Here is a 14,736-nt window from a genome sequence, read left to right as displayed (position 1 = left end):
ATCAACCCCCTTACAAAGGACATGCCTCTTCTAATCTCCAGATCTTTTTTGTCTCCCTTTTTTGCATGGAGCACAAATCTTTTGAGAAAGAGCCCCGTTTGCCTCCAATAAGGCCCCTGTCCCAGGCCAGCCTGGTTGGGCATGTCCTGCATTTCAGCCCTCCCGTGAGGGCCCCATGGTTCATCCACTCATTACACGTGTACTGAGGAGAAGATCTTTATGAAGGAGTTTGGGATCGACATGTACACACTGCTATACTTTAAATGGATAACCAACAAGGATCTCCTGTTCCTGTATGGCACCAGAAATTGTGCTCACTGTTTTGTGGCAGCCTGGATGGGAGGAGAGTTGGGGGGAGAACGGATACATGTATATGTATGGCTGAGTCCCTTTGCTGTCCACCTGAAGCTATCACAACATTGTAAACTGGCTATATGCCAATATAAAATAAAAAGTTAAAAAAAAAAAAAACTCAGTGCCTGGATTTGTTCCAGAAATAGAGCTGGGAGTGGATGGCATCAGGGCAGAGAGTGGAGAACAGGGGTCCGAAGAGGTGAGGGTGACTGCACAGCCTGGGCTGAGGGCAGTAAAGGTGCCAGGCTTTGGTTAAGTGAGCTGGGGCGGAAGGAAGGGTCATGTGAATGGTTTGAGGATGGTGCTGGGATCTGATTTCTGTTTTTACAGTATTGCTCTGCGCCAAGTGAAGAATAGGACAAAACTGTAGTGGGAGCTGGTGACCAAGGGGAGGCGGTGACCAGAATCCCAGGCCCATAACACTGTCACTTGTCCCCATGGACCCCTCACAGCCTCTAACCTCTCCTGCTCTTGCTGCCTTCCTGGTGACAAAGATGACCATGTCCACTGATGGCTGTCCATGGCCTGCTCATCAGGTAAAGTCTCATCACTCAATTCCACCCTTAGAAATGGAGCCAAAGGGAGGAGCCCAACCAGACCCCACACTCTCTCCTTACGGACCACAGTCCAGCTCCCCAGACCCTGGGATTCCACACCCTAAAGTCCCCAAGCTCACTCTCAGCTCCTGCACAGTCCCCCTCCCCAGTCTAACCTCCCACCAAATGCTGATGACAGCCCTGGTGTGCACTCCCTGGACCGGAGGGCAGCCAAGGAGAGGGCTGTTTGCAGGGCACCACAGTCAGAACCTGGATGTGAACTCAGGTGTCTCCATGCGTGCAAGGCCCTGATGATGAGGCTCAAACCCCAGGTCAGACAGAAGGGTGGTGGGGCCCCAAAAACTGGGAATGCTCAGCCCTTCACCCACTCTGGATGAGAGGAAACACTGGCCTGAAACCCAGCAGGCAGGCAGAAGACACAGAATGGAATTTCACTCCCCGAAATTATAAATGGGGCTTCCTCTGCTCACAGGTAGCATCGGTGCTACTGGTCACCTCCCCCAAACACTCTAGGGTGGAGCAGGCTGAATAATGTTCCCCAAAGATGTTTGCCCCTCAAGCCCTGGGTGGCCTGGGACTATGTCACCTTACAGGACAAAGGGATTTTCACTGGGATTAAGTTAAGGATGTTGAGATGGGGAGAATGTCCAAGTGGATCGAGTGTCATCACATGTTCCTGACATGAGGGAGGCAAGAAGTCAGAGAAGAGAGAAGATGCTAATTGCTGACTTTGCAGGGAGGGGCAGGAACCAGGAGCAGCTGTCAGAAGGTGGGGACAGCAGGAAATGGTCTCCCCACAGCCTTCTGAGAGGCAGGCAGTTCTACTGACATCTTGATTTTAGCCCATGTGACTCATTTTGGATCTGACCTCCTGAAGCGTAAGAGAATATATTTGTTGACTCACAGGCTTGGAGAATGAACCTACGGTTGCTAAAAGGAAGGATGGGGGGAGGGGATAGTTAGGGAGTTTGGGATGGACATGTACACACTGTTTTATTTAAAATGGGTAACCAACAAGGACCTACTGTATAGCATCCAGAACTCTGTTCAAAGTTATGTAGCAGCCCGGATGGGAGGGGGGTTTGGGGGAGAACAGATACATATATATGTATGGCTGAGTCCCTTCACTGTTCACCTGAAGCTATTACAACTCTGTTTGTATATGCATACACCTATGTGTGTGCATGTGCTAAGTCGATTCAGTCGTGTCCGACTCTCTGATCCTATGGATCACAGCCCGCTAGGCTCCTCTGTCCATTGCATTCTCCAAGCAAGAATACTGGAGGGAGTTGCCATGCCCTCCTCCAGGGGATCTTCCTGACCCGGGGATCGAATCCACGTCTCTTCTATGTCTCGTGCATTGGCAGGTGGGTTCTTTACCACTAGCTTGGGAAGTCCTAATCAGCTATGTGCTGTGCTGTGCTTAGTTGCTCTCAGAGAAGCCCACCAGGCTTCTCTGTCCATGGGGATTCTCCAGGCAAGAACACTGGAGTAGGTTCCCATGCCCTCCTCCAGAGGATCTTCCCAACCCAGGGATCGAACTCACGTCTCCTGCATAGAAGACAGATTCTTTAACGTCTGAGCCACTAGGGAAGCTCCTATACCCCAACAGAAAATAAAAAGTTGTTTTTTTTTTTAAAAAAAATAGCTTTTGCACATCAAAAAAGAGAGAAAATACATCTGTTTTATTTTACATTGTGACAATTTGTTACAGCAACAATTAGAAGCTAACACAGTTTCTCAACCTTTGTGCCAATGCCATTTTGGGCCACTTAATTCTCTGCTATGGAAGCGGTCCTGTACATTGCGGGAGGGTTAGCAACATCCTGGCCTCTGCCCACGAGATGCCAATAGCCCCTCCCCAGTCATATGCATCAAAAATGTCTCCAGATTGTCAAATTCCTCCTGCAGGCACAGTCACCCAGGAGGCACAGTCCCCCAGAACCTCTACTCTACACTGTCCTTCATGGTGACTTTTCTCCAAAGACCCTCAGCAAAGCCCCTGGGTACACTCTGCTTTCCCAGCCCATCCTCCACTGACTCCACCAAACACCACCTTTCCCATCCTCTATGGGTAGAGAGTCGAATGAAACAGTTTGTGCCCTCAGAGAATTCACAGTGGTCCAGGTAGCTCCTGAAATTTGAATAATTACATGGCTTCTCACTCCATTAGGGCTATATTCTAAATTCAGAGCAAAGGGTAAAAAGAAACATGGTCAGGGTTAGCCTTGGTCCTTCCTCCAGAGAGGGCCAAGTAGACACTCGGGGGCGTCTCAGACACCACCAGCACTGGGCATGGCTCTGTCACCTCCTGAACCACACAAGGGTGTGGTTCCCCTCTAGGGCCAGCAGAAAGAACAGTGCATCTTTACTCTTAAACTGGGGACTTCACCAATGGCTGAGAGGTAAAGAATCCGCTTGCAATGCAAGAGATGTGGGTTCGATCCCTAGGTCAGGAAGATCTCCTGGAGGAGGAAATGGCAACCGACTCTAGTATTCTTGCCTGAAAAAATCCCATGCACAGAGGAGCCTGGCGGGCTACAGTCCACAGTGTTGGAAAGAGTTGGACACGACTAAGCACGAGCATGCACATGCACTCTTAAATTGAGATGTAATTCACATACCATAGAATTCACCCCTTAAAGCACACAATTCAGAGGTGTTGGTACATTCACAATGTTTGGTAATCATCACCCTAATTCCAGAACATTTTCATCACCCCCAGAAGAAACACTGTATCCATTTCGCACCTCACCCTAGTCCTTACCAATCATGGATCTGAGTCCCCTCAGAGTTCTAGCAGTTCCCCCCAATAAGCTAAAGGTGGAGTTAAAATCACTTCCCGGTGCAGGATGGTGGGTGGGCGCTCCATAACTCTGTTCTGTGCTTGTGCCATACAAACGCTTAATCTATATACTAGATTGTAGAACTGCAGGCAATTATTTTATTCTTTTATGTTAAAATTTTTTTTCCCACTATGAGAATCCAATAAAATTTTAACACTTAAAAAAAAAGGCAACTAATTCATTCAGCTTAACTCAATGACATCAAAAGCAAATCAACCCACCCATTAAATATTGAAGGAGATCCCGGCTCATCAGGAATGCATGAGGCTATCCAATTACCTGCAGCTTGATAAAGCAATTTTCTGACTTAGCTATTCTCTTTATAACAAAGGTCGTTAACCTTCTGAAGAACAGCTTAAAATTCATGAAATCTGAAAAACCAACGTAGACACCTCTGGTCTTCAACTTAAGCCCAATTTCCATTCCGGAGTGCTGCCTAGCATCTCTTGCTCAGCTGTGTTTAACATTCTAAGAAATGGAAATGCATAATTGGTTTTACGGGATCGCTTCCAGAAACATTCAAATTTTGTTATTTATTGCTTTGTATACCACAGAAAGGGTAAAAACAGCCCCATAGAGCCCTGAATTTTTATGATTTTGAAACTCAAAAGGAGTTTCAACCACTCTCTGCTTTGGAATTCTGCGGCCCCTCCTTCCTCACGTTGACCCCCGGGGAAAGCGGAAGTGGAAGCGTGTCCTACCTTTAGGACCTGTTCTAGGTTCTCCAGCTTGGCTTGGAGCTGGTGTTTCTCCTTCACGGCCAAATCACGTTCTCTGGTCACTATGGTGAGCGTGTGTTTAAGCCGAGCATACTCTGCTTTCACCTAAAGTAGCAAGAATGGAGAGAAGGGGCGTTTACAATATGCACGGGAGCTGCAGTGGGTATTTGTCCCCAGCTGTCATCTGTCACTGCCCCTTTAAGTTCTTTTTGGAGACTTCCCCTCCCTCGTCCTCAGTTCTGGACTTCGTAGTGGGTCCACTCCTGCTGGGGTGAATACGTGTGACCAAGGGCTGGCCAATCAGCACACAGCCTCTCTCTTCATCCCACCCAGCCTCACCACAGCCACAGTGATTGGATCAGGTCTGGAGATGTGACCGAGGCCTAGCCAATCAGTATAATCCCATCCCCTGGATGTGAGGATTGGGAGAGGAGGGGCATAGAACCCAGTAGCATCCACAGAGAATGAGATATTAGACTGTGTAGGGATCTGGGAGGAGATTCCCTGGGAAGAGATTCACCCACTGTACTTGGAAAGTTAAAGACAAAGGTTGGAGCTACACTGCTGTTTGCATTCATGAGGGAAGAACTCATCTGAGCATAGACTCTGGAGATGTAGAGGGGGAAGCAGGGTCTTGATGACATTGTGTGAGCAACTAGATCAAGCTGTGCCTGAAGCTAGCGCTTTCCTTTCTAGTTACTTGGGCCAATAGATCCCCTTGGCTTACTTGTGTCAATTTGAATTGTCTTCTGTCCCTCTGAACTGAAAGTCCTGACAGACACAAAATGTTACTCAAATTGTGTAGCCATACTAAATTCTTTTGCCTAAAATTTCACCTCTGTCATAAAAGTGGACAAAAATGGCAACAAAGCACCACGTGGATTTGGATGATGGATGCTCCAATAACCTCAGAAACCATGTTCATTTTCAGCCCAGAACTCCCAGGACTCCCATGTTTAAAACTTATCTGGGAGGCTCTACTAATCCTCAATCTCTCATCTAGCTTCTTTGAAACAGAAAAGGGCATGCCCTTGATGAGAGAAGTTACCTGATTTCTTCTCCATTATTTTTTCATTGCACAGCATGCTTTATTCCAACCACGGAATTTTAATTTCTTCCCCTCCTCCCCAAACATTACATGAATTATGGCTTCAATAACAGACTGTCACAAAGTCATGGGGTTTTTTGCTTTCTTTTTTTTTTTTGTAGCTACATAAGTCCTTTCTGTTTCAAATGCTTTATGTACGATCTTCGTGTAACCTGACAGTTTCTGTGGCACAGAAAGAAAAGAAGGCGCCCACTTGGCATTCGTAAATGGAGCAGGGTTACAGGGAAGCTGTTATTAAGAGGTCGTGGAGAGGTCTGATTCACAGAAGTATTTTCGTGCCATTTTGCTACAGTGTGATGCATCAAGCAATGAACTCAGGGGAAAATTCAAATGCTACCTGGTGAAAATGTCATGACCTAATGGAACTAAGCAGAACCCGCATTTGAACCTCAACTCCAGGTTTGCTGAAAGCCTTCGCTTCTCATGTCCTGACTAATCAAGGAAATTAGACTTGGGAACAGTATCTGAAAGCCCTGAGTCCAGTCTTGCACCGTAGCCAGCAGAAGGCTTCTCGAATAGAAGTCAGATCTTGCTGCTCCCTGATTAAAAACTCCCAGAGCTGCCATGGAAATTGGAATCAAGTCCAAATTCCTGATGTGGCCCAAAGTCCTGCAGCATCTGGCCTACCCACCTCTCTGATCTGACCTGTTACCATCCACCATGCTCAGTCACTTTGGCCTCTTTTAATCCCTTGAACAAGCCAAGCTTATTCCTGCCCCAGGGCCTTTGAATGAGCTGTTACCATTGTGGCACCTCCCACTCCACCCCCACTCTCTGCTCATCAATTATGTCCCTCCAGACAAGCCCCTGAGGTACTGATATCCTCCCTACTTGTCTGTCTTCATCGCCCTCGCCATTTTCCCCTGGTTTATTTTCCGTGGGCATTTATCACTATGTGAAATTATCATATGAGCAGTTTACATGTTTTCTCAGGGTTGCACCTCATTAGAATGTAAGCTCCGATGGGACCAGAATTTTCTTTAGTGATCCAGTTTCCTGTTGTCAGAGTAGAGAGGTAGAACAAATAGCCAAAGCCCATGTAAGTCAGGTATTTCCAGGAAACTCAAACTCATACTTTGTAGGGGAGCTGACTTGGGTTTCAGGGTCCATTTGCCGGCCTCATTTATTTCCATATATTTAGTTATTATCCAGCCCCTTATAAGAGCACAGGGCAGTCAGGAATCATTCTGCCAGGGGCACTGCCCAGAGCTTTGGTCAAGAATAGCCAATCCCCTTTCTGTTTTATCGTAAGTTATATATATATATATATATATTTTTTAATTGGCAGATAATTGCTTTATTGTGTTAGTTTATCTGTGCAACAGCTGTGAATCAGCTAGCTATGCTGCTGCTGCTGCTAAGTCACTTCAGTCGTGTCCGACTCTGTGCAACCCCATAGACGGCAGCTCACCAGGCTCCCCCGTCCCTGGGATTCTCCAGGCAAGAACACTGGAGTGGGTTGCCATTTCCTTCTCCAATGCATGAAAGTGAAAAGAAAGTGAAGTCACTCAGTCGTGTCTGACTCTCAGCGACCCCATGGACTGCAGCCTCCCAGGCTCCTCCGTGCATGGGATTTTCCAGGCAAGAATACTGGAGTGGGATGCCATTTCCTTCTCTGCTATCCCCTCCCTGTTGAGCCTCCCTCCCATCCACCCATCCCACCCCTCTAGGTCATCATAGAACAACAGCTAAGCTCCCTATGATAAACCATGATGGAAAAGACTATTAAAAACAGAAGACATATATATAATGTAATCACTTTGCTGTATAACAGGAATTAAAAACATTGCAAATTAACTATACTTCAATAAAAATAAATAAAAAGATTTTTTAAAAACATTAAAATAATAGTTGATCCCCAACCAGCAGACAGACCACAACCCAGAAGTGAATCTGGAAACTGACTGGCAGCCTCCAGACCTGTGCTTCCACAGGGACGTTGCCAGCGGCAGACAGAACAGATGGACGTTAGCAGGTCAGGCCCACCCAAAAATCCCATTTACCCAACATGGAGCTAAAATGCTGTGCTTTTCTGTTTATAATAGCCAGGACATGGAAACAACCTAGATGTCCATCAGCAGATGAATGGATAAGAAAGCTGTGGTACATATACACAATGGAGTATTACTCAGCCATTAAAAAGAATACATTTGAATCAGTTCTAATGAGGCGGATGAAACTGGAGCCTATTATACAGAGTGAAGTAAACCAGAAAGAAAAACACCAATACAGTATACTAACACATATGTATGGGATTTAGAAAGATGGTAATGATAACCGTCTATGTGAGACAGCAAAAGAGACACAGATGTATAGAACGGACTTTTAGACTCTGTGGGAGAGGGAGAGGGTGGGATGATTTGGGAGAATGGCATTGAAACAAGTATACTATCAGGTAAGAAACGAATTTCCAGTCTATGTTTGATACAGGATACAGGATGCTTGGGGCTGGTGCACGGGGATGATCCAGAGAGACGATATGGGGTGGGAGGTGGGAGGGGGGTTCAGGATTGGGAACTCATGTACACCCGTGGCTGATTCATGTCAATGTATGGCAAAACCAATACAGTATTGTAAAGCAGAATAAAGTAAAAATAAAAATTAAAAACAAAATAAACAAAAAAGTTTAAAAAGTTAAAAAAAAAAGTTGTGCTTTTGTTGTACCTTATATTGTGTTCATTGTAGTAACAACAGAAAGCGATTGTTGGTGGGGAAAAAAGGGGCCAAGTTTTATTTGTCTTGAAGACAGTGCTTTACAGGATAGCTGAGGATGAGCAAGAATCTGCAGAGGACTTCTGGGCCACTAGAAGGCTCTGCAAGTTGTCGGTGCTTGTGCTTTAATACATCAAATACACTTCATCTCATGCCACGATTGTGGTTTTGAATTTCTTTGACTTAAAGTTTCTCCATCATGTCCCCTTTATGGTTACAATTATGGAATGATTAAGGTCACTTCCCTGGTTTGCAACAATGGAAATAAAGTTTGCTGGTTAGGAGGGATGGGGTAGACAAAGGGATTGATTGGGGGCAGGGGTGGACTGAGATAGACTAAATTAAAACCAATAAAGAAGTCCACATCCTAATCCTGGAGCCTGTGAATGTTGCCTCATATGCAAAAAAGACTTGGAAGGAGAGATTAAGGATTTTGAGATTGTCCTGGATTATCTTAGTGGCTCCAGTGTAGTAATGACAAGGATCCTGATAAGAGGAATGCAATATGAAGATGCTACCTTGCTGGCTTTGGAGATGAAGGAAGGGCCCAGGGGGCAAGGAATGAGGGCACCTCTAGGAGCTGGAAGACATGAGAACGTGCTTCTCTCCTGGAGCCTACAGAAGGAGTGCAGCCCTGCAGACACCTTGATTCTAGGACTTCTGACACTAACCAGTCTGGTTCCAGCATTTCCACAATATAGAAAGGAGATGAAAAAGGAAGTGTTGAAAACATGAGCTTAAACTGGTCTTGGAAATCTCAAAAACTAACCTCACCCATGAAAAAATGATGTTTGTGGTAATCTCCACTCTTTCCCGGGCTTCCCTGGTGGCTCAGATGGTAAAGAATCTGCCTGTAATGCATGAGACCTGGGTCCCATTCCTGGGTCAGGAAGATCCCCTGGAGGAGGGCATAACAACCCACTTCAGTATCCTTGCCTGGAGAATCTCATAGGCAGAGGAGCCTGGTGGGCTACAATCCATAGGGTCACAAACAGTTGGACACTACTGAAGCAACTTAGCACGCATGCCCCCACACGCTCAATGAGAAAGTAGCCTGAACCTCCAACTGATTATAAGAATGGCTAGCCAGTTTGGGGAGAATTTAATGGGCTCCTTTGAACCCAAGTGAGTAAAAAATTTGGAATCTTTATTTTTTTTTTTAAGTTGGGTTTGCAGGCATCAGGAGCACTGACCCATCCTTTGCACTGTGTCCTGAATTCCTGGTTCATTTGTTGCATTCCGCAGGGAGGCCTGCCCAGTAGAATTCAACTCAATATTCTAAATAGTTCAATAACCAATTTTGCACCTAAGAGGCAATTCCTTCTGGGCAGGCTTCAGGGAAGACACTGACCCTGTATCCCTGTACATTAACAATTAAGAGCTCTTTTGCATACTTAATCAAGGCTACTGAAAAGCAGATTGCAAATCCAGCCTGAGTCAGCTGTGGGAATTGGGAATTCCCAGACTTCTTCCGGAGAACCAGATGAAACACTTCCTTGTGTTTCTATAGGTCTCGGGGGTTCCACCCCAATGGATCTGGTGCTGTGGTTGAATTCTTTCATCATCAACATGAACCAACCCGCCCCTTATACCTCCCCAAGTTACCCTGGGACACAGACACTGGTCTCCCAAGGCAGTCCTTCAGGACCTGCTGTTTCCCACGGTGACTTCCCTGAAGACACCCTGCTCGGGCACCCCAAGGGAACACCCAGCCCTGTAAGCCTGGGAAGGGGCAGGACAAATATGATGTCTATGGCAACACCAGGCTCCCCACCTCCTCTCTGCAAGCTCTGCTAGTCCAGTCTGTGCCTGTGAGTCACTCCGTGCCTTCACACCCCCTTGCAATGCCGAGGGGAGCTCATATTCTGGGCCTTGAAGCTTTGCTTAAAAGGTCAAGATGTGAAGGCAGCAGGGGAAGGAGTTTCAAACCTTAATGAAAAAAAGTATGTCAGTTTTGGTGAGAGTTCTATGGCAGCAGGGGTGCCCATCAGGGCTCCAGGAGAGCCAGGTTTGGGAATGAGATGCTGGTGATGCTTGACCCTGGGACTCCACCCCGCCACCACTGACCATAGGTGACACCACCACTGGGCTCCTCTGGCTCTGCCCTCACCAAGGAGGACTCGCACTCTGGGTGCAGGAGCCTGGCTGGGGAGCAGACAGATGCTCACATGGAGTGAACTTAGTGAAAGCGAGGAAGTCATTCTAGGATCCACCCTCCCTCCAGCCAACTCCCTCCAGCCCTGTGGTTAGTTTGTTTCTGATGCCCAAAACATCACCATTATTTTTCATTTCTGTTTTCGTTTCAGTAAAAAGATGCCAGGGCTGAGAAGGTCACCAAGCCTCATTATGGATTTGCACCTCAGGGCGTGTGAGTTTATCAGAGCCTTTCCTAAGAGCAGGTTTGGAAAGGAAAGAGGACAGAAGGCAAAGGGGCTGGCAGGAATATGGAGGAAGGGATTTAAAGGGAGAGTTGGAGTCGTACTGAAAGCACATCTTTTTGATAAAATTATGGTAAAATACACATAACGCAGGGCTTTCTGGTGGCTCAGATGGTAAAGAACTTGCCTGCAATGCAGGAGACCTGGGTTCTATCCCTGGGTTAGGAAGATCTCCTGGAGAAGGAAATAGCTACCCACTCCAGTATTCTTGCCCGGAGAATCCCACGGACAGAGGAGCCTGGTGGGCTGCAGTCCACGGGGTCACAAAGAGTCGGACACAACTGAGTGACTAACACACACATGACATCAAATTTACTGTCTTAATGTTTTCGAGTGTACAGCTCAGTGGCATGAAGTATGCTCACACTGTTGCGGAACCTTCACCCATCTCCAAAATTTTCATCTTCCCAAACTGAAACTCTGTCCCCCTTAGACACTAAGTCCCCCTCCCCCTCCCCTAGCCCCTGCCTCCCCCTACCCTACTTTTCTGTCTCTATGAATCTGACTCCTCTAGGGACTTTATATGAGTGGAATCATACAGTATTTGTCCTTCTGGACTGGCTTATTTCACTGAACATAATGTCTTCAAGGTTCATCCACGTTGCAGTAGGTATCAGAACTTCCTTCATTTTAAGGTTGAGTAATAATAGTCCATTATGTGTATATATAATTAATTCCCAGGTGGCACTAGTGGTAAAGAATCCACCTGCGAATGCAGGAGACTTAAGAGATGCAGGTTCAATCCCTGGGTTGAGACGATCCCCTGGAGGAGGGCATGGCCTGCTGCTCCAATAGGGTTGGCCAAAAAGTTCATTAGGGTTTTTTGGTAAGATGTTATATAAAAAAAAAATCTACCCATATATGTACACACACACACACATACACACACACACACATATTGCATCTTATATAACATTTGTTGATATTCATTCATAGATGGTCACTTGCATTGCTTCCATCTTTTGGCTATTGTGAATAATACTGCTATAAAAATGAAAGGACAAATATCTCTTCTTAATCCTGTTTTTCATCCTTTGGGGTATATCTCCAGAAGTGAAATTGCTGGATCATGGAGTAATTCTATTCTTAATTTTTTAAGGATCTGCCATCCTGTTTTCCATAGCCACTGCCCCATTTTATATTCCCACCAATGGGGCACAACGGCTCCAATTTCTTCACATCTTCTCCAACACTTCTTATTTCCTGAAAAGCAGATTTTTTTATTCTTAAAATAAAGGCGGGGGGGAGGTCAAGCAAGAAGGCAGGAAAAGAAATGTAAAATTTTAAAAAGCTCTATTTTTATAGTAAATTGTTAAGACTCAGTTATTCTTTCAAATAAACATTCTGTAATTATGGAAATTTAAGCAATTAGCAATTTCAAACCACCAACTGATCATTAACTAATATTTACCGACTACCTACGATATTTCCTGAGATATTGTGATATTGTGGGGATATTGTGACATTCCTGGGGATATTGTGATGAATAAGACAGCAAAGACCTCTGCTACCTAGGAGCTGACATTAGGCAGGGTGGACAGACAGACACATAAGTGAAGTTGTAATCAAGCAACAGAGTAATGAGACACACAAGAAGATAAAAGCTGAGGAAGCCACATAACTAAAGGAAGGGGATGGGCAGCTGGAGGTAGTGAAGGTCTAGCTGAGGAGGCAACTCACCATGAAGAGCAAGAGGATGGTGGCTATTTGAAAAGAAGGGAGCAGAGTTCTAAGCAGAGAAAGTCATGGCACACTGAGACCAGCTTGGTGGTCTGAGGAGCAAAAAGAAGGTCCGCGTGAACAGAACTTCAGGAATCAAAGACGGAGAGGCAGATGACAAGGCTGAGCAAGACGGCAGCCACAGGGAGGAGTCTTGTTATTTTGGGAGGTTTTTACTCCGAGGAGCAACACAGTCTGGTTTGAGTCACAGGATCACTCTAGATCATGCTGGAAACTGATTGTTGGACATGAATGGTTCATCATTCAGGCAGGAGAAAATGGCAGCCTGTGCTTGTGGGACACAGTGGGATTGGAAATGGGAGGGCTGGGGGCTGTCGGAGAGTGAGGTGTAAAGGAAGGAAAAAGGACCACTCAGAGCATCTAGGCTTGAGCAGTTGGAGGGATGGCCATTTACTGGAATGAGAAAAACTAGGGGAGGCAATGGTTTGGTGGAGAGGACATGAGAAGTTTTGTTCTAGCCCCTATGTGACTGAATAGACCTCTACACGGGGATGCCTAGCAGACAGCAAATGAGACATTTCTCTAGGGCTTTGTGCAATGGCCACATGATGAAATAGAAGAGGTGTGACCAGGGTCCCAGCCACTCTCGTTTGGGTGGAGTTCAGTGAGTCATCCCTTTTCACCTTCCCTGGGCTCCTCCCTGACACCCCAGCTCACAGTGGCCAGTTACCTTGTCGAGCTGGCGGGCCCTTGCGGGAAGGCCTGCATAATGGGGCCTCAGGCGATGGTCTCCTTGGGCAGCTTCCTTAAGTGCATTTTCCTAGAACAAAAGGAAAGGGCATCGTGAGATAACATCCTAACACACGGATGAGGGTGCAGGGTTCTGATTTGAAATCAGATTGGGGTTGGGTGTGATTCTGTGATTCACAAGCCTTGTGGTATGGGATGCATTTCTTTTCCTCTTTCCAAGCCGTGAGTTTCCAACTCTATAAAAACGGGAGGAGTGATACTTTACGATGATGTTACGAGTGGATAATAAAATAATATCTATAAAGCCTGTAGTGAAGTGTCCAGAAGATAAATCACATCTGATACATTGTGTGCTGACCTGCACTGCACCCCTTGTGTCCTAAAGAGGCAACAGAACTGCTCGTCATCTGGAGTTTATGTCAAGCTCTGACCTGCCCCTTTTCCTCACAAGCACTGCTCCAAATATATTGCCATAATAAACAATACAGAAAATACTTAGAGGTTTGTCTTGCTCAAAAAGGAGGCAAAAAAAAAAAATCTATGAGGAAGGCTGGAGCACATGTCATGAGTGGAACTCCTGGGACTCTCCAGATTCTAAGTCCAGAAAATTCTGAGTCCTCTCCTCTGCCTAATTTTCCAGGCAGAAAAAATTAGGAGTCCAATTATATTAGGCTATGAAGAAGTGAAAGTATCCTACCTGAGGCTAGAGACTTGAGCCAAGGTACTGCCTGAACCAAGGCTGAGGTCAAGTCCCCAACTCCCAAAGAAGGCTGCCCAGAGCTCTGGCACAGACAAGGTACTGCAGCGGAGAGGCAGGGAGACCAAACCCACTGGCTCATTGGTACCACCTGTGCAGGAACTCTGAGCTACCAATAATAGAACCCAATTCAAGACCAGGAGCACGCATGGGATGATACAGAACGACAAAGAAGTAAGGCAAGAGCAGACACTGAGCGCAGACAAGGAAAGAGAGATAGGGGGTAAAAATCTCCCATAAAAGATGAGTCTGAAAACAGAAATTCCAAAACACAGAAAGAAAGCTCACACTGCTAAAGAGATTTAACAAAATCAGTAACCAGGATGAACTGACTCCAGAAGAAATAGAAATAATGAAGTGACCTGAAAATCACGCATCAGTGAGCAAGCTGAGGATTCTCACAAAGATAAAGAATGACACCCATTAAAAAGCACAAGGAAGAAGCAACGGGGACAATTAGTGTCCCACGGAGGGAGGTGACAGCAACAGCCACCTGCAGTCAGGTCTGCAGGTTTCTTTGCTGGATTCTTCAAGTGTGTTCTCTGTTTGTCTCCTAAGTGAGTTCCTATCTGGGGATCACCCACATCTGAATTGACTTGGGAATCTCGTTTGCAATACTTCAAGAGGTCTGAACTTGGGCTCATTCACACTCACGATATGAAAGGAACAGGAACCATGGGGTTACCGACACCTCCCACAAGGAGAAAGGGTCCTCCTGCTGTTTTCAGGTCCTGTATTTCAGTCAAGCCCCTTACCCTAGACCACAGTCATTACAGTCTCCTCCCCTTATGGCTTCTTCTGTGTTTGGTTCTGGA

General features: G+C 46.1%; 1 protein-coding gene across 3 annotated transcripts in view; it reads right to left on the bottom strand.

Annotated features, from left to right (window-relative positions):
* The window catches only part of RIMBP2 (RIMS binding protein 2), a 125,403-nt gene extending 112,202 nt beyond the window's left edge, over positions 1 to 13,201 (bottom strand). For 2 of the 3 annotated variants that reach the window (XM_069557610.1, XM_069557607.1), the window contains exon 1: positions 4,459 to 4,539. The gene's annotated coding sequence lies outside the window, so the exon portion shown is untranslated. Of the gene's footprint in view, positions 1 to 4,458; positions 4,582 to 13,144 lie in introns of those variants that run through there. The other variant, XM_069557608.1, reaches the window with a different exon arrangement.
* Positions 13,202 to 14,736: the final 1,535 nt, after the last annotated feature.

This window comes from Ovis canadensis, chromosome 17 (assembly GCF_042477335.2).
Source record: "Ovis canadensis isolate MfBH-ARS-UI-01 breed Bighorn chromosome 17, ARS-UI_OviCan_v2, whole genome shotgun sequence".
Classification (NCBI taxonomy): Eukaryota; Metazoa; Chordata; class Mammalia; order Artiodactyla; family Bovidae; genus Ovis; species Ovis canadensis.
This window is presented reverse-complemented; position numbering and strand designations above follow the sequence as displayed.